The sequence below is a fragment of the Symsagittifera roscoffensis genome, chromosome 1 (genome assembly GCF_963678635.1).
Source record: "Symsagittifera roscoffensis chromosome 1, txSymRosc1.1, whole genome shotgun sequence".
Classification (NCBI taxonomy): Eukaryota; Metazoa; Xenacoelomorpha; order Acoela; family Convolutidae; genus Symsagittifera; species Symsagittifera roscoffensis.
In genome coordinates, this window is record NC_087062.1 from 23982011 (window position 1) to 24001788 (window position 19778).

The following is a 19778-nucleotide window of genomic DNA, read 5'->3' on the forward strand; positions in this document are numbered from 1 at the left end:
GTAATTTTTTTCGATTGTCTCGGTAGGTCTTGACCCGATTCGAAAATTTAAATTGCTTCTTACGCAAAACACTCTTCAGCTTTATATTTCTTGACTGTGAGCCAAATCGAACACTTTCTTCCTATTTCCTATACAGCAGTTGGTGGTTAGGAAGTTTGGCTCTCTATCGAAACCATTACAGAACTTGATCGGAAAAAATCCAGCCAAATTTTTTCAAAGTATTCTGTAGATTTTCGCAATTGTGGATATCGAGTTTTCAAAACCAAAAAGTTAGGCGAGTTCACAAACGTTCAATAACAATTTCGAACTAAAGCTACTGGCGAGAACGCAAAGGCAAAAATTTTGGCCTCCCTTTTGGTACGGGCAAAACTTAATATTTTGAGGGATAGTCTTCTTCAAGTTGCTGATCGGCTGGGCTCGTGAGAATGATTCGGATAATTTTTTCCGAATAATCTACCACAAATAACCATTGGAGAGAATTGAGTGATATATCTTATTAACGCCCTTTTCAGTCGTGATTCGAACGACATTAAAAAGTTTCAAACTGTATCGAGAAAAATGTTTTAAAATTTTTGGTTTTGTCTTAATTCGAGTGAATAAAGCGAGCGAGCAGTCTTACAATAGCTTATTTTAATAGCACAAAAGCTTGCTCATAATTTTTTTTATTTGAGGATTATCAGTATCAATTCGCTCAATTAGTTGATCTGATTGTGCGTTTCGGTATCTAATCTGTTTCAATTTCATTAACTTGATCCAATTTACTTGCATCACTTTATATAAAAGCATGAAAGCTTTACAAAAAAATTAGAAAAAATCATGCGTTAAAAAGTAGTTGCAAAATTCAAAAGTTGTTGTTGTTGTTGGGGATTCACAGCACTGCTGTTGGGATTCTTGGTCCCGGCGTCTTCTCTACAACAATGTCCACTTGTTTCTGCACGTGATACAATCACAGAATAATTGCCACGTGCACGTTGTCATTTCTGAAAATCTCTCGTTTACAAATTTCCACATCGTGTTTAAAATTCTCGTCTTGAGGCCGATTCGTTTATCAAAATGAATATATGGTTCTAATCGATTTACAATCCTACTGGTTCTGAAAACAAATTCGTTTCTCGCTTTTTCCTTTCTCACTTTTCGCATCTCAAAAATTTCTGTATTTCTAGCCCGTGTGGTTCGCCTGTTTAACACTATTTCATTTCGTTCATTAGAATCAAGACTGGCAAGAAGTAAGATGTTATTTAGCTGGATGAACATGGGCAGGGGTAAAATGTTTAGCAAGCGTTGTTCGTTGATGTACACTCCCGTTTTATTTCCAGTGATCCAACGGATTACTTTCTTTTGAAATCGCTACAACTGCAATTGATCCCCCCTCGATATATGTGTACATGAGAGTCCGTATAATAACACTGGGAGTATTAGTGACTTATACAGGCCTAACTTTACAAACGTATTCATCTTTGCTGATCGGTTTCTTCTCAGGAGGTACAGTACTTGGTTTGCCTTCTTTAATCTTGTTTCAATGTGTACCTTCCAACTTAAATCGCCCGACACAAAAATTCCCAGATCTTTCACAAACATCGATGTTCCAAGCACTACACCAAAAAGCATAGAGTTAGCGTCTCCGCCCCTAAAACTTACTTTTGCACATTTATCTAGTGCTAATTCCATTTTGTTTTCAGTTACCCACTGCTGAATTTTGTCCAGATCTTCTTGAATTTCAATTGATGTTTTTTTGATGGAAAGTAGTTTAAGATCATCCGCAGAAATATATGGTTCAGAGAATTGGAGTACTTCAGGTAGGTCGTTAATAAAAATGCAAAAGAGCAGTGGTCCTAAAAGTGATCCTTGGGGAACACCACTAGTGACTTCTAAAACTTTTGAGCTGATATTGTCTACTCGTACAAACTGTTTCCTGTTTTTCAAATAGTCATAGAGTACCTCTAACATGCAGCCTCCTATTCCTATAAGTGCAACTTTCTTAAGTAGATCAAAATGCGGAACTTTATCAAAGGCTTTTGTAAAGTCAGTGTAGACTGCTACAATTTCTGCGTTTGAGTCATTGTCAAGCGCTTCATATATTTCTTTCAGGAAAGAGAGCATGTTTGTCAAAACTGATCTACCTTTAGTAAAACCGTGTTGATGTTTCGTCAAATACCAGGCAAAGTAAGGGTACAGGTCTTTGTATATACATTTTTTAAGGACTTTGCTGTCAATATTTAATAGCGATACTGGTCGATAGTTGTTCACCATTTTTCGGTCACCTTTTTTGTGAACAGGAGTAACTGCAGCTGTTTTCCATGAATCAGGTATTTTTCGTAGGCGTTTTACGTTTCTCAAAAGTTTGTTCATCGGTTTGCATATATTGCGGTTCGTTTTCTGAAAAAAGCTAGGTGGCAACCCATTTGGGCCGCGTGACTTTGTTACGTCCAGAGTTGATAAAATCTCACTTACTGTCTTTTTCGATATATCAAAATTCGTTAACAAGGGATTTTCAAATTGAATATCTCTAATACTAAAACTTTCTTTAGGATTAAAAACTGAATGAAAGAAGTCGTTTAGCATGTTGACTTGTTCGTTTGGATTTGTGCTTTCAACTTCATCTTTTATGATTAACTTAGGAAGACTTGTATGTTTATTCAAGTTCTTTAGGTGTTTAAAAATTACATTAGTGTTCCGTGTTCTAAACAATTCCTCTTGGTAGTTTTTCCTGTCCAATTCCGATGATTCAGTTACTAAATTTTCAAACAGTTTAACTTGTTGTCTTCTGTAGTTGGTCGGTTTGAGTATACATGATTGCCGTTTTGTTTGTAACTTTTTGATCAAATTTGAAGTGCTACTAGTTATCCAAGGTGGAAGTGATTTCCTATGTCTTGTTCTGAGAGGCACAAAATTCTTAATGATTTCATCCAAATATTGGGTGTACTCCTCATGCATTTTGTTAATGTTTGTGTGGCATACTGGTTCAAATGGGTTCTCGTTTATAAAATTGTTTATTCCTTCAAAATCGGTATTCCAAAACTTCTAAAATTTTCCAAGTATGGTTTCGGCTCTGATACCGTGCACTCAATAGACAACATTATGGCATTGTGATCTGAGCAGTCATAAATCTTGGAAACGTTAAAATCTTGTTCGGCACTTGTATAGCAATTCCGATAGAAGGCTACGTCTAGTATGTTCTTCACACATGTTGGGAAATCTATCGCCTGCCTAAAGAGTCCATTTTCAAAAATTTGCAGTATTTGGTTTTCTTCCTCGTCAGTACTGGTGAGGGTGTTCCAGTTTGTTTCTGGGAAATTTAAATCCCCACATAAGAGAAGCGGTTTGTTTTTAGGAATGGCTTTGATCAGTTGTTCAAATTCGTGCCCTTTGTATCTGTAATTACTGTTTTTTGGCGGATTGTAGAATGAGCCAATTATCATTTCAGTTTGATGAAGTTTTATACTACATAGCACACATGAATCAGGAATGTCATGTTTGGTGGATAAGTCCTCGGTAATTAGACTATTCTTGACAGCTATTAGGCTGCCTCCGTGACAGTTTTTACCACTCACAATAGCTCTATCAGATCTATAGATTTTATATTCACTTAGAAAAAGCTCTGATGATTGAATATTCTCGTTAAGCCAAGTTTCGCTTAAGCATATGACATTAAAATTTCCAACTGCAATTGCATTTGCTAGCTTAGTTCTTCTCTCTATGTTGATTAGGCTTCTAGTATTTAGTTGCAGAATGTTGAGGAATCCTAGTCAATGCTGGGGTTCCTGAACTTCAGTGTCAATAGTTACTTTCACACCATCATTGAACAATTCTAGATTCCTTATTTTCAGCTTTTTGCGAGGAACGCCTTCATCTAGTAGTTGTCTTCGTTTCTTAAGGATTTCGTTCTCTTTAATTGCACTCTCTTTGGTCAATGCTGGTAGCAGGTAGACCTTTTTTTCGACCATTTGTTCTCGCTTTTCTCGGCTTTTTGCTAGTACTAGTCGTGCTTCATGTTCGCTAGGTACAGTTACCAGCAGAGTTCTTGGCTTCATTCGATTACGATCAAATTTTCCCAGTCGTTTTAGTTCTATTATTTTCGGCTTCACTCCAATTATGTCTAGTATATCGTTTACTTCGTCATTTGTTGGGACAAGGTTTTCTCCTTTTGTTTTCTCAGGGTCCTCTTTGACCCCTTGTATCCTAAAACTTTGATTTATGTTGTGATCAGAGTTAGATCTGGCAGCATGTTGAGTGGTTTGAGCTTGATTTATCCGGGTGGTGGTTTCAGCAGCTACAACGGCACTATAAGTTTTTTCCACTTTATCGCATGTCGTTTTCATTGCATTTCCAATTTTTTGATCTACTAAATCGGTAAGTATTCTTTCCATGCTTTTAAGGCTTTCAGTTACATCAATGTTTGAGAGCTTCTCGTCTATGTTGGCCAGGGTTTTGCATCTTATAAAGTTGTCTCGTTCATTATTTTGCACACAAGTATTACAAAGCAACATGACAATCGGCCCTAGTTCTTTTATTCCATTTATGGGCACTAGAGACAACCCAACACAAGTTGGTTCCAAATGCATTTGAGCGTTGCATGCGACACAAGTGTATGTTTTCTCGTTGCCGGCAAAGCCTCTTTTACATGTTTTGAAGCAAATCAAATCTCATTAATTTATTCGCAGGAAGAGGGAGATTGTTTCATTGTTCTTTCTAACCACAGAGATTCTTAATTTTAATATTCAGGACAATAACAACTAAAATTTCCGAAGGGAAGAATCATAGTAGGATAATTTTAGCTTGTTGGTTGGCAGGACTGTCCGGCAAACCAACACCTTTTAAAACCTAGGAGAAAAAGTTTTAATTCAGGACGATGACGTTGGAAGTCAGAAAAAATGTTTTATCATAGGTCACATCCTCAAAGTGCAGATTAGAGAAGAAATTTGGAAGGCTATAGCGATGTAGTATGATGCCATTTATATTCTGCAGTGAGTCGATATGAGATATAAAGTGGATAAAAGTTATTTCGTGCATTTTGTAAATTCTGTTTGATGACACTGTACTAACTTTACGAATATTGCGAGACTGAATGGGGTCATTGACCGGGCTTTCCGGGAGTATGTGACATTGGACCAGAATGAACAAAAATGCAGATGCAGCAATTTCGAGTTTTTAGCAGCAAACCTTCCGAATTGGCGGTGTTGAAGGAATAAGAGCGTTATTCGGACGATTGGACAAATCGTGAAGGCTGAAGGATTCGGAAATTCCTAAATTTTAAAAATTCGAATTGATGACGTAATGATTCTAAGAAGCGTCAAAAACGGCCATTTTGGAGAAAAACCGAAATAGAAACACACAACAACCAAAAAACTGAGAATCGGAAACAGAGAAAAACAGAAGTAGCAGAGACCGCTCCGAGTTGCAACTATTGTGCCGCTACAAAAGTTGCAAGGCCGTTGCGAACAATAGTGAAGGGTGGGAGATAGCCTTCCGGAAGGAGAATAAGAGTCTTATTTCGCCGGACTCAAGAATCCGGAGGGGTCTCGGGATTTGGACTGAAACTGTCTTATATAAACTTTAGCTTCCCTACTATGCCCTGAGTTGAATTTAATTATCATCTGAATTCATTTTGCAAGGATGAGAAGCTAGGAGTTGGGGGGAAAGTTTGATCCATCTTCGATTGAGATGATGATTTTTATCTACTGAGCAAAAACAATAATAATTCAATAAATAGTAGTAGCCTTGATTTTAGGAGTGACCTCGTGGTCTGGGAATACTGAGATCCACCATGAGCTCACTATTTCTGCATGTAATTAAGTCAATTTGAGCGTTCTGGTCGAAGCCGGAGAACAGTAACTTTTTTGTCGACCCGATGTTGAAAAGACCACCAAAAGAATTGGCTTGGTAGAGACGGTGAAAAGCAGGTAGAGCTCTGTTTAGACGTTGGCCAGTCGTTTTAGAACCTAGCTTTATTTTCCGTCGATATGTATCTTCCGGGCGAATGTTACATAATGAAAGTAATAAGAAAGTCCACGGTGTCATAGTATAATATACAAGTGTTACAAATAAAAAATTTCGTCGAAAGTTATACTGTCATTTCTTGTTCCGAGTAATCTACTAAATTGCCAGGGAGAATCTCCGTTTTAAAAAGCTGCCTACTCTGGGTTCCTCAGTGCATTTGCTTAGGTTCTTACTGTGACATTCGACCACAATCAACCAAAATGTAGTTTCGTTACCGAAATTTTTATCGATCAGAAAAAAACATCGAACTGGGAAGATTGATGATTTTAACAACATAGCAACGGTTTTTGAAAAATTGGACAAATCGGGAAGGGTTAGTTTTAACTGACATGCGAATTTTTAAAATTTCGTTTCGGACATGAACGACACGTAACTTTTTTTTATTTCGCGCACACTGAAACGGCGAAAACAGAACAACAATAGTCGCAGTGGAAACAACTACGGGAAAACGACAGCAGATTGAAATTGTCATTGGAGATTGTCAGCAACCATTCCGAGTTGTAACGATTGTACTGTTACAATCGTTAAAACGCAAGACCCGAGAAAAAGGAAGGGTGTTGGGATGGCGTGAAAAGCCTTCCGGAGTATTATTTCCCCGAATTCCAGAATCCGGAGGGGTCTCGGGCTCAGAACTCAAACTGTTTTACAAAAACTTTTAGCTTCCTGGCCATGTCCTGAGTTGAATTTAATTAACATCCAGATTCAGTATCAGAGAATGAGAAGCTAGGAGTGAGGGAAAGGGTTGATCCATTTTCGATGGAGATGATGATTTTTTTCTACTGAACAAAAACAATAATAATTCAATAAATAGTAGTAGCCCTGATTTTAGGAGTGACCTCGTGGTCTGGGGATACTGAGAACCAGCCATGAGCTCACTACTCTTGCACGTAATTAAGTTAATTTGAGCGTTCTGGTCGAAGCCGGAAAGCAGTAACGTTTTGTCGACCCGATGTTAGGAAAACCACCAAAAGAACTGGCTTTGGCAGAGACGGTGAAAAGTATGTAGAGCTGTTTTTAGACGCTAGCCAGTCGTTTTAGAACTTAGCTTTATTTTCCGTCGATATGTACTTCCGGTCGAATGTTACATTAAAAGCTGGCTCAAAAACAATTCTGTGCTGGGGCCGGCTGCGCCCTGTGACATTCGACCAGAATGGCGCTAAAATTCATGGCAACGTCGAAATTTTATCGAAATAACAGCTATGCGTTGAAGGAAAATTTTGATCCATCTGTGATGGATATGATTATTTTTATCTACTGAACAAAAACAAAAAAATTAATAAACAAGTAGTAGCTCTGTTTTAGGAGTGACCTCGTGGTCTGGGGATACTGAGACCCAGCCATGAGCAGACTATTCTGCATGTAACTAAGTTAATCTGCGTGTTCTGGCCGATAGCCCAAAAAACATTAATGATTTTCTCGACCCGATGTTAAAGGACTACACACGTCTCAGTCGTTTCAGACGGTTGAGACGGTTAAAAGCATTTCAGGCTGTGTAACGACGCTAGACAGTCGTTTCATAACCTAGATTTATTTTCTGTCGATCTGTACTTCCGGGCGAATGTTACATATATGTTTTTATGGCGCTCCATGGTGTTTTTTTTCAACATCATGATCGGCAGATCCATAAACAAGCACCCCGTGCCAATAAATTTTTCGAACTGGAAGGGTTATTTGAAACGCAGAAGCCTTCCGGGTTCCCGGGCTTGTTTTTTTAATCTATTTCAGATCAAAGTTTCACGTATTGTGAAGGGTGGGAAGATCGGCCGTCCCTTTGTTCCCTGAGCGGTGTATGAACAAAAAAACTTAACGAATTACAAGAAACCAAACAAAAAGTAGTATAGTAACCAAGAAAAAACCATAAACATAAAAAATAACCGAAAAAAAAACAAAAACAGCAAAAATATAAAATCAGTAGAAATCATCCCCTCAGACGAGATGTGATCCTCCCTCCCATTTGTTGTTGTTAATTATATTGTTGTTACAGGTATTTATTTCAAACAGGATCGTTACGATCGAAATTTTGGCCCGTTTCTGGTGCCTGTACTGTAGGGTTAATTTAGTATTTAAGCGCGTTAATGCTATTTTGCGCTCAATCCGGAAGGGTCTTGTGAAGAGGGCGGAAGGTCTAGGTCTAATTGGAAACAGAATTCGGCACTGATTTATTTGTATTAAAGTCCAAATTACTTTTTGGAAGAGTGGTTGCCATGAGAGTTTTAGTAGGTCTAGCTCTGGCAATCCGAAGGCAGGTTGGTAACACAGAGCTCGGTGGATTCAATAGTCGCCCACTTGAGAAGAATACTGACTTCAAATTTCGTCTGTTTAGTGCGGCACTAAATTCGAAAGCTCTTTCTTTAGAAAGAAGTTGAGCTATTAAATTGCGACAGACCAAGTGCAATACACATACATTTTTTGAAACTTTTTTCTTTCATATTTTTTGGTTTTAAATCTTCATTAATTATTCTCGATTGAGTAGTGACTCAATTACTTTTTAAATAAATTGATATTATCAGTTTGTGCTAGCTTTAAATCCAATAACCTTTAATCAACTAAGATGACTGATCACTTTGTGGTGATATGAGGTCTTGAGTGATCTCATGAAAAATGAGATTATTTCATTGTTTCTTCTAACCAGCAAGTTTCCTAATTTTTATATTCAGGACCAGTAACAACTAAATTTCTGCAGGGAGGAAGCATAGTAGGATAGTTTTAGTTTGTTGGTTGGTAGGACTGTACTGCGTCCCAAAACCTTTTAAAGCTAGGAGAGGAAGTTTTAAACCAAGATCATGGCACTAAATTTCAGAAAAGATGTTTTATCTTAAATCACATCCTCAAAGTGCAGATTGGTGAACAAAATTAGAGGGCTATGGCAGTGTAGTATGATGCCATTTGTATTCTGCAGTGAGTCGATGTGATGTGGATGAAAGTGTTTTCATGCATTTTGTAAATTATGTTCGATGGCACTGTACCATTTTAATGAAAATCACGCGACTCAATGAGGACATTGACCGGACTGTCCGCGGAGTATGTGACATTCAACCAGAATGGCGCCAAAATGCATGGCAACATCGAAATTTTATTGGAGCATTCGAGTGGGAAAATTAACAGTTTAGATGGATTAATGTGCTTATGCTAATTATGAATCCAAGATAATTGTGATATTTGAGACACTAAGGTGGAAGAAGAAAAATACAGCTCTTGGCTCTTCTCACCTTCTCCCCAACTCCAGATAAGCATCAATTTTGTGTTGTAAATAAAACTAAGTATAGACTAAACATTCTTGTCACAGCCTAATTAGGTCACAAGCCAAATTTTGTAACAATCAGACAAAATTAACAGGATCAATACTTATAAAAAAACTGCAGGTTTAGGGGAAAAAAGCTCAGCACCCACTTTCAACACTTTTCAAATGTTTTTTTTTTAATTTTCAATGATAATTTACGTGCTATTTTTGCTGAACGCCTAATTTTATGATGAACGGCAAGAAGAACAGTGAAAGGCAAGAATAACTTTTTGGGTTGGTTTTAACTCAAATTTCAACCGAAAACTAAAAAGAAACTTTGAAAACTAAAAATTGAATTAAATTAAAATTGGTTTCGGTTTTTGCTTAAAAATGATTTGTTGGCCGTAAAAGATGAAAGTTGTTTTATCTCAGCCTTGTCTTATCAGTTCAAAAAATTATTCCACAAATTGTTAGAATGATGAGAGTTTGTTCAAATGCTTATAATCTGAGTTAATAAAAACTGAGCTACTAGAAAATGCTAATTAATTATTGAATTATGAAAAAAAATTTCCGGAAAAAATCTCGATTGCTCAGAAAAACCTAAAAACATTTCATTTCGGAAGCAACGTTAACAGCTTATTTGAACAGCGGCGTATTTACTCGGAAGTAATCCTAGTAGCTAATTTTGAGAATTAAAAGTTAATTTCTCGGGGTCAAAATCGAAAAAGTGCGCATTGTAGTTTTCCATTTTCATTTTTCCATAAATTTTTTTTCGAAAATTCCCCCTAGACACTGACTGACATCGAAGATCCGAGTTTTCATGAAACGAAAAGGAGTACAAAACTGGGAAAGCGTAAATTGTTATCCAATTTTTATTGCAATAAATATTGAACATGAAAGTTTGAGGATCAACCGAACGAAAAATTACCCTAGTTCAAATTACTTAATAACAATCTTGACCAAAATTTTAGGAAAAAGCTATAGCTTTTTCGCGACTAATTATTTCAAGCAATTTAAAACGTTTTGAATGTTCCAGAAAAAATTTGGCGTAAAATTCAAGTTTCTTTTGCCTTAACATAGTAAAGAAAACAAACTCGGATTTTTATGTTCTAAAAATCCATAATTGATGCCTTTTTCCCAATTTTTTTCTGTTGAGTGAAATGTTTTAGACGACTTCTTAATTGAATTTTTTTCCCAGGAGGTGTCTGAAACGTCATACATTTCGCTCAAATAGGCCCTCTTTTTTCGAAATAGTATCTTATCGAAACACCATAAAACGACCCAGAAAACGTTCTCCCATCACTAAACATTCTTTGCTGTAGTTGAGTGTGTGCATGTGTTGATTTGGGTTGATTTCTTACCTCAAATTTTTTTTCTAGGGTTTATCAGATTTTGGGTCAAAACACTCGAACTGTCCGCTTCCCTTCCGTCCCGCTAAAGTTGCAGTCGGTAAACACACCTCTTATTGTATACACAAAGACATAATTGTAAAGTTAACCCATTGAACTTGTCATCCGATATCTAATTTTGATTTTTGATGGTCGTATTTTAAAAATTAACTAACCTTGTGTAGCATTTTCTTAATTCGAAATGGTTTGCATCTAATCAGCAAGCTTTCTAAATTATCCCAATCGGCTCAACTCTAAAAGGTGAGAGACAGGTGGCAAAAAATTGTTCTGCCATAAAAGGGCTCTCATTAAACTGTTTTGCAGAAAAAAAACGGAGCACAAAATTGTTCACACAAATCCTCAGATAGTTCTCCGGAATAATATTGTCTCGTGGCTGGACTCAATTAGCAATTCAACCAATTCAACACGTAGGAATGTCAGCAAAAACTTCCAATATTTGTAAGCTTTAGAAGTAAATCGATTCCTGCTAATTATGGAAACCGGAATTTCATCAACGAAAAAAACAGCGAATAATCTCAAAAATTGCAATCGTCTACCTCTCAAACCGCCAGCAATAGTCTACCGCCAGCCTTTGTATCCGATCTTGCCAATTAGGTCAAAAAACAGGGATTGCTATAAACCATCCTTGAAACAATAGATTGGAAAGACCGAACAGTTAAGAAAAAAAATGGCTTCAAAATTCTAAGGAGTCCACGGGAAAAAAATCCAAACCTTTTTTTTACCTTTAAGATTCTCAGACAAAGCAAATCGTGCCTCAGAATTTTCAGCAGACAAAACGATATAATTCTTGCGCTTTATAATTTCAAAAGCTTTGCAAACAAAGTCAGCAGAGCCAAACAAAGTCGAGAGCTGAAAACTGCAACATGACGCCGTGAAGTAGAGCGAGAGAATGAGGTTAAATTTGCTCGAAACTCCAAAAATCAAATCGGATTGGAAAAATGGCCAATGCAAATTGCAATAAACTGGCCGAATTATGAGTGAAAAAGAAATCTGGGTGCATTTTAGAAGAAATCAATTCCGTTAAACTCGTCCGAGCAGAGTCTTGTAGAAAGTTCAAGGACAAAAAAATGGGTGATTAAAACTACTGAAGAAAATTACTGCAAAAATCCAAACCAGTACCGATAACCGACTTTCAGGCGTTCCATATTAACCATCTGTTAATTCTGCTTTCCAACCGGAAATATCCGTCACGGTCTTTAAATGCATGAAAATCATACCGTTATCGCAAGTCGGTTTTTTTTTTATAAATCCCAGAAAGATATGTTCCAAATTTCCCTGAAGAACGTTCATCACGTTTCGCAAACGTCCATTAAGACTATACTGCAGGCCGTTGGTTTCAGTTTAACCTCGCAAGGTAGCCAGAGTCTATATGTAGCTCAATCGTTGAATGAAGTCATTCGAGATAGAGATTATCATCAACGCAACGTAAAGGCCAACAATCACTTTGGTCGAAACCAGCCGAGCTATCCGCCAATTAACGAACCGAAAGTTCTAACTGTCGAAAACATCGCTAAACTGATATATTGATCTGCAAAGATCTGTTACCAGAATGAAAACTGTTCCAGTGCAACCGTGAATCCTCTGTATTGTCACGAATGGTTCTGCCATTTTGTAAGCTCCCCATTTGAGTAATTGCGTCAAGTTAACAGTCTTGGAAATTCTTGTGACTGAGAAAGCCAAAATTTTTTAGTTCTTTCATTTCAACTAAATAGGTTGCCCCTTTGGCATAACTCTACGTAATCTATTTTTCACTGAACAACCTCAAAATTTTTTAAAGGCGTCCTGGCGCCAATAAGAGGTATTTTTAATTATGAGGGGGGAGCGAGCGCCAAAAAAAATTCAATTTTTTGGTAAACATTTTCCGTAAAAAGCCTAAAAACGCCTTACTTGGCCTGTTTTTTGAAAAACTTGTTGTGGCGCAGAAAATTTTCACAAAATAGGGTCCTTATACTTTTTTGTATTTTGAGGGAGCTCGGAAAATCAAATTGGTCAATTTTTTGAAAAACTGCCAACCCACCCCCTAGAAAAATTCTGCACACGCCACTACAACAAGGTCAACGTTTTTGAATGCAGTTTCTCTGTGACCCGTCGAGTCGATTAGCATAAAGCTCAACTAGCATAGAAGTTTCTAAAAAGGAAACTCTTTCGACTAGCATACTTTTCTCAGAAACACAAACAAGAATACTAATTCGTTCAAATTAAAACATGCACTGAGAAAAACTGACATTAATTTGTTTTTGTGTTTTTAATTGTGAATATAAATGATTTTTGTGCTTCAATTTTTATGCTAGTTGATACGATTTGATTTAAGAAATTTTTATGCTAGTAGAGTTTTATGGTAGTCGATGCATCGCCGGTCTTTGCGGCAATTCATCACAATTAATTTAACTGTCATTATTGTGATTCATTTCATCAAACTTGATAAGCATTGGATTGAGAAACATTTTAACACAAGATACAAGTTGTTTAAACAATTTTAAAAATATTGCACCATTTGATTAGTTCGTGGAAATTTTGAAAAAAAATTTGGATGTCGCAAGACTACAAAACATTTTCATGCGTTTCTAGGACTCAAAGATAAGCAAATGGGTACACCAATTATCTCAAAAAAGATCCGGAAGCAGTACAGATGTTATAAGTCATACGTGGATTACAGTAATAAAAATTGAAAGCATGTATACCCTTTTTGAAAAAATCTTTCAGCTTTGGAAATGAAAGCCAAAACAGGTGAAAATTATCTGTCGATTCAAGTTTTGATCAACTCACAAGCTAACAGGCCGATCCTCATCAAAATAAAGCAGAAACTAAGTTGACAAAAATTGAGCAGACTCCGTTATGCCGACGACAGAAATCATGGCAAAAACTGCAGCTACAAACTCTCGTTTTTTGACACTCTCGCCCAGCTCTCAAAGGCATGAATTTTATTTCGGTACTCAATTGACAATGTGAGGCTACAAACCGATATGACATGAGCCGAAACAATTTGGGTGCTAAAAAGGGGAAACAGAAAAGAATGTATACAAAATCAGAGCTGGTGAACATATAATTACACAACTACAATGCTTCTCAAAAAAACTTTAACCGAGCAAATTTATTTTTAAAGCTTAACCTGTCAATTGACTTGTTGCACCAAAAATGAATCCAAGATAATTGTGATATTTGAGACACTAAGGTCGAAGAAGAAAAAATGCAGCTATTGGCTCTTCTCACCTTCTCCCCCACTCCAGAAAAGCATCAGTTTTATGGTGTAAATAAAACTAAGTATAGACTAAACATTCTTGTCACAGCCTATTTAGGTCACATGCCAATTTTTGTAAAAAAAGTTGCAGGTTTAGGGGAAAAAAGCTCAGCACCCACTCCCTTCCAAACTTTTCAAATGTTTTTTTTTTAAATTTTTAATGATAATTCACGTGCTGTTTTTGCTGAACGCCTAATTTTACGATGAGCGGCAAGAATGCCAGTGAAAGGAAAGAATAACTTTTTGGGTGGGTTTTAACTGAAAATTCAACCAAAAACTAAAAAGAAACTTTGAAAACTAAAACTTGAATTAAATTAAGTCTGGTTTCGGTTTTTGCTTAAAAATGATTTGTTGGCCGTAAAAGATGAAAGTTGTTACATCTCAGCCTTGTCTTATCAGTTCAAAAAATTATTCCATAAATTATTAGATTGACGAGAGTTTGTTCAAATGATATAATCTGATTTACTAAAAACTGAGCTACTAGAAAATGCTAATTAAACATTCAATTATGAAAAAAAAAGTTTTCGGAAAACATCTCGATTACTCGGAAAAATCTGAAAATATTTTATTTCGGAAGCAACCTTAACAGCATATTTGAACAGCGGCGTTTTTACTCGGAAGTAATCTTAGTAGCTTATTTTGAAAATTGAAAGTTAATTTCTCGGGGTAAAAATCAAAAAGGGGCGCATTGCACTTTTCCATTTTCATTTTTCCATATTTTTTTTCGAAATTTCCAACTAGACAATGACTGACATCAAAGACTCGAGTTTTCACGGAAACACAAAGATTACAAAACTGGGAGAGCCTAAACTTTTGTCCAATTTTCATTGCAATAAATATTGAACATGAAAATTTGAGGATCAACCGAACAAAAAATTACCCTTGTTCAAATTACTCGATAACAAACTTGACCAAAATTTTAGGACAAAAGCGATAAGTTTTTCGCGACTGATTATTTAAAGCAATTTAAAGCGTTTTGAATATCCCTGAAAGGTTGGTGTAAAATTCCAGTTTCTTTGGCCTTAACATAGTAAAGAAAACAAACTCGGATTTTTATGTTCTAAAAATCCATAATTGATGCCTTTTTCCCCAATTTTGTTCTGTTGAGTGAAATGTTTTAGACGCCTTCTTAATTGATTTTTTTTCCAGGAATTGTCTGAAACGTCATACAGTTTGCTCAAATCGGGACTCTTTTTTCGAAATGGTATCTTACCGAAACGCCATAAAACTACCCAGAAAACGTTCTCCCAACATCACTAAGCATTTTTTGCCGTAGTTGTGTGTGTGCGTGTGTTGATTTGGGTTGATTTCTTACCTCGTTTTTTTTCCTAGGGTTTATCAGATTTTGGGTCAAAACGCTCAAACTGTCCGCTTCCGTTCCGTTCCGCTGAAGTTTCAGTCGGTAAACACGCCGCTTGTCGTATACACAAAGACATAATTGTAAAGTTAACCCATTGAACTTGTCATCCGATATCTATTTTTGATTTTTGAGGGTCGTATTTTAAAATTCAACTAACCTTATGTAGCGTTGTCTTAATTCGAAATGGTTTGCGTCTAATCAGCAAGCTTTATAAATAAGCACAACCATCCCAACTCCAAAAGGTGAGAGACTGGTTGCAAAAAAATGTTTTGCCATAAAAGGACTCTCAATAAACTTTTTTGCTGAAAAAACGGAGCAAAAATTTTCACAAAAATCCTCAGATAGTTCATGGGAATAATATTGTCTCGTAGCTGGACTCAATTAACAATTCAATCAATTCAACACGTAGGAATGTCAGCAAAAATTTCCAATATTTGTAAGCTTTAGAAGTAAATCCATTCCTGCTAATTATGGAACAGGAATTTCATCAACAAGGAAAAACAGCGAATATTTTCAAAAATTGCAATAGTCTACCTCTCAAACCGCCAGCAACAGTCTACCGCCAGCCTTCGTATCCGATCTTGCCAATAAGGTCAATCTTCTTTTCTAGCTAAAAACAGGGATTGGTACAAACCATCCTTGAAGCAATAGATTGGAAAGACCGAACAGTTAAGAATAAAAAATGGCTTCAAGATTGTAAGGAGTCCACGGGAAAAAGTCCAAAAGCGACTAAGCCTTTTTTCACCTATAAGATTCTCAGACAAAGCGAGACGTGCCTCAGAACTTTCATCAGACAAAACGATATATATCTTGCATTTTATAAAATAAAAGCTTTGCAAACAAAGTCAGCAGAGCCAAACAAAGCTGAGAGCGGAAATCTGTAACATGAAGCTGTAAAGTAGAACAAGAGAATGAGGTTAAATTTGCTCGAAACTCCAAAAAATCAAATCGGATTGGGAAGATGGCCAACGCAAACTGCAAAAAACTGGCCAAATTATGAGTGAAAAAGGATTCTTGGGTGAAGAAATCAATTTCCGTAAACTCGTCCGAGCAGAGCCTTGTGGGAAATTTAAGGACAGAAAAATGGTAAATAAAACTACAGAAGAAAATTACTACAAAATTCCAAACCAGTACCGATAACCGGCTTTCAGATTTTCCATGTTAATCATCTGTTAATCCTGCTGTCCAAACGGAAATATCCGTCGCGGTCTTTAAAGTTCTTCCAACCGTTATCGCAAGTCCGTTTTTTATAAATCCCACAAAGATATGTTCCAAATTTCCCTCACGTTCCGCAAACGTCCATTAGGACTATTGTGCAGGCCGTTGGTTTCAGTTTAACCTCGCAAAGTAGCCAGAGTCTATACGTAGCTCAACTGTTGAATGAAGCCATTCGAGATAGAGATTATCAACAACGCCAGATAAACGCCAACAATCACTTTGGTCGAAACCATCGAAACCAGCCGAGCAATTAACTAACCGAAAAATCTAATTGTCGAAATTTTCGCTAAACTGTTGTCATGATCCGCAAAGATCTGTTACCAGAATGAAAAGTGTCCCCGTGCGACCGTGATCCTCTGTATTGTCACGAATGGTTCGGCCAATTTGTAAGCGCTGTCGGCTCCCCTATTTGAGTAATCGTGTCAAGTTAACAAACTTGAAAATTCTTGTGACTGGGAAAACCAAAAATTTCTAGTTCTTTTATTCTAACTTAATGCACCAAGGTGCTTTGAAATTTCTTATTCTGAAAAATTACCATACAGAAACCGTTTTTAAACTCGTCTTATAAAACGAAACTGTTTCACACCAATGAAGATGTAAAATTTAAGCGGCATCCTAAGTTTACTTTCTACCCTTTCAAATTAATTTGGTGGATTTAAGTCACTATCTTATAGTCAGGATTGAGAAAGGTTTGCTTTGCCCAAACAAGCCATTTCCAAACTGCCAACAAACATAAAAAGATCATCACAGTGAAAAAGATTGTTAACCAACCAATTTTGCTCCTTTTCAATGACTGATTGGCAGAAATTGCAAAGATGCATGAGTGCATGCAAGCTAACCCTCAGAAATAGATTAATCAAAAAAATCAAGACATTGCTCTCCCTTTCAAAACAGTTACAACAACATTTTTGCGTCCAGTTCAAAACAGTCCGAAAAAAACGTATTCAACAGTGTTTGCACTAAAATAAACCAAAACAGCAGCAGGAGGAAAAACTGCATCCTCTTCCGCTAATTTTGAGGAAGAAACAAAAAATTTTTGTGCCAAGTTTTTTCTCTGAGTTAAGGGTTTGCTCAAATTATTGAATTGAAATCGGCCAATAAATCATTCAACTCTAAAATTATTGTTTCAATTTGCAGAGTTTCATTGATTATTGCTCAGAGTGCAGAATAATTTAAAATGTGTTTGGCGCAAAATTGAACCTAAAAGTGAGCCGAACAAATATGCTAGAATTTGAACGCCCTTTTGTTTTTATTTAGGGTCTGATACTATCAATGTCAGTGAATAAAAAATGGTTTGTCTACAGTAAGATCCAGTGCATTCACTTATGTCTTGCTAATCTGACGTAGAATTGTTTTAGAAAGGACGTAAAAAATTTTCCGCATCATCCGAGCATTAGAAAATCACAGTGATAAAAGTCTCAATTCTGTCTGCCGTCTGCTTACTTATTGGTTGAGTTTTCAATGGTCCCCTTTTTTATCCTGAAGGTTGCGATCTCTTCATTTTAAGCATAATGTTGAGAACAACTATATTGTATAACGAGTTAACAGTAAGTGTGAAACTGAGTCATGCGTCACTTAAAAATCAGCCAAACCCCGTTCCGCATCATACAACCAAGCTCTAAAAACGCTTTACTCGAAAATTGTTCATGACTGAACTCGCTATTCTAATAGCGTGCATTGGGCCGAGAAAAATCTCAGGTTGACAAGCAATTACTTCTGCAAAACTGCCCAGGTTAAATCAAAGTGAAGGTGGTTTAAAATAAGATCAGAGTTCCACAGTAAAATTAGTTGGGACGATTTGGAAATAGGATAAATCGTTCCTGTCATTTTCCATAACTTTAACCCGGAAAAAACTAGGAGGTGAGGCGCGTTAAAAACAGTGCGTTCAAGTTTCAAGATGTCTTCTTCAACTTTTGTCTTTTTTTGATAGGGCAAGATCTGTGGCACAAATAGTTAAAGAAACAGTTGAAAGACTTCTTTCAATTCAAGCGGCTTAATTATTCTGAAGTCCTCAAAAACACGTTCTGTTTAGTTGAGCAGTCTCTAAACGACCGTCCGCTCTCATCTGTATCCTTCAATCCGAGCAGTTTCAAAGCGTTAACGCCGAATGACTTTTTTCTTGGAAACCGCACGAGTAACTCTCCGCCTTTAGAGGTCGAGACAAGTTCCAACCTCAAAAGCGCTACGCACAAGCGCAACACCATGCAAACGCCAAATGAATTCGAAATATTTCGCCTAACAAACTATCAAAATAGCTTTTTCTATCCACAGAATAATCCTTGTAAACCGGATAACTCTTCTTGATGATTGAGCACAAAAGTCGAAAAGGCCATTACCCAACCGTTTGCGCGACTCACGTCGTTGAAATACGGTAAAAAATCATAGTGCGATCCGTTGTAATAAGATCACCAAAAGGCGTGAAACGCAACCAATCGTGAAACTAGCACCCGTTTTCGCTTCTATGAGGGCGGAGGATATTTGCGCACAGACTAATATAAAATTTATTTTTTTAACTTATGCATTTCATACGCAAAACTTTGGGTTGGTTTAACCTATGAATTCAACAAAAAAATTTAAAAAAAAAACATTTATTTTTAGCATTTAAAACTTGAACCAATCTTGGTCTGGTTTCGGTTTCTGTTTATATTTTGTTTAATGACCGTAATGACAAAGCTTTTCTGTTCAGCCTCCTCTTATTGAGATGTGGGGGGGGGGGAGGGGGGGGGGGGAAGAAAAAATGCTGAAATCAGCCAAAGTAGAAATTCGTGGTGTTTGAGCAAACGAAAGAACTCAGAGACATTAAACAGCTTTTCGGTTTAAAAAACCCAAGGAAAAAGTTTTCACGGTTGTTTTGGTGAAAAAGCGCTAATTGCACGCGGGAAGGTTTTATCTTAACCTTTCATAAATTAGATATTTATATCACCAACTTCGAAGAAAAGCTTCACAGACAGTGCAAGGTAACTCAACAAACTAAGCGTACAGTCAATTGTTTACGATCCAGATAGAACGTAAAGAAAAAACACTGAAGGACGACCGAGACCAACTTAACACTTTTTAACACAAAAACTGATAAACCTACCCCACAAACCACACTGTGATACTATTGAGGGGAGGAATATTCAAAATTAATTTCGTAAATTTTGTTCACCTAGTTTTTTTCCGACCTGATTTTCCGACCTCTCTCAGAAAACTAAAAAGACACTTTTTTGATCAAAATTTCTGCGTTTTTAGGCGAAAATTTGAAAAAAACAGGCCAAAAAATTGTTTTATGGCCTGTTTGGAGCTGGTTTCCACTTTCGGACCACATTTGATTTTCAGTGTTGAAAAACCAGTTTT

The 19778-nt window shown here is 36.7% G+C and overlaps 2 protein-coding genes across 3 annotated transcripts in view; one reads left to right on the plus strand and one right to left on the minus strand.

The window, feature by feature from the left end:
- Positions 1-19778, plus strand: part of LOC134841641 (dnaJ homolog subfamily C member 13-like) — a 554774-nt gene that overhangs the window by 279192 nt on the left and 255804 nt on the right. The window lies entirely within an intron of this gene.
- LOC134841795 (DNA replication complex GINS protein SLD5-like) overlaps positions 1-19778 on the minus strand; it is a 493875-nt gene that overhangs the window by 4648 nt on the left and 469449 nt on the right. The gene's annotated exons all lie outside the window — the stretch shown is intronic.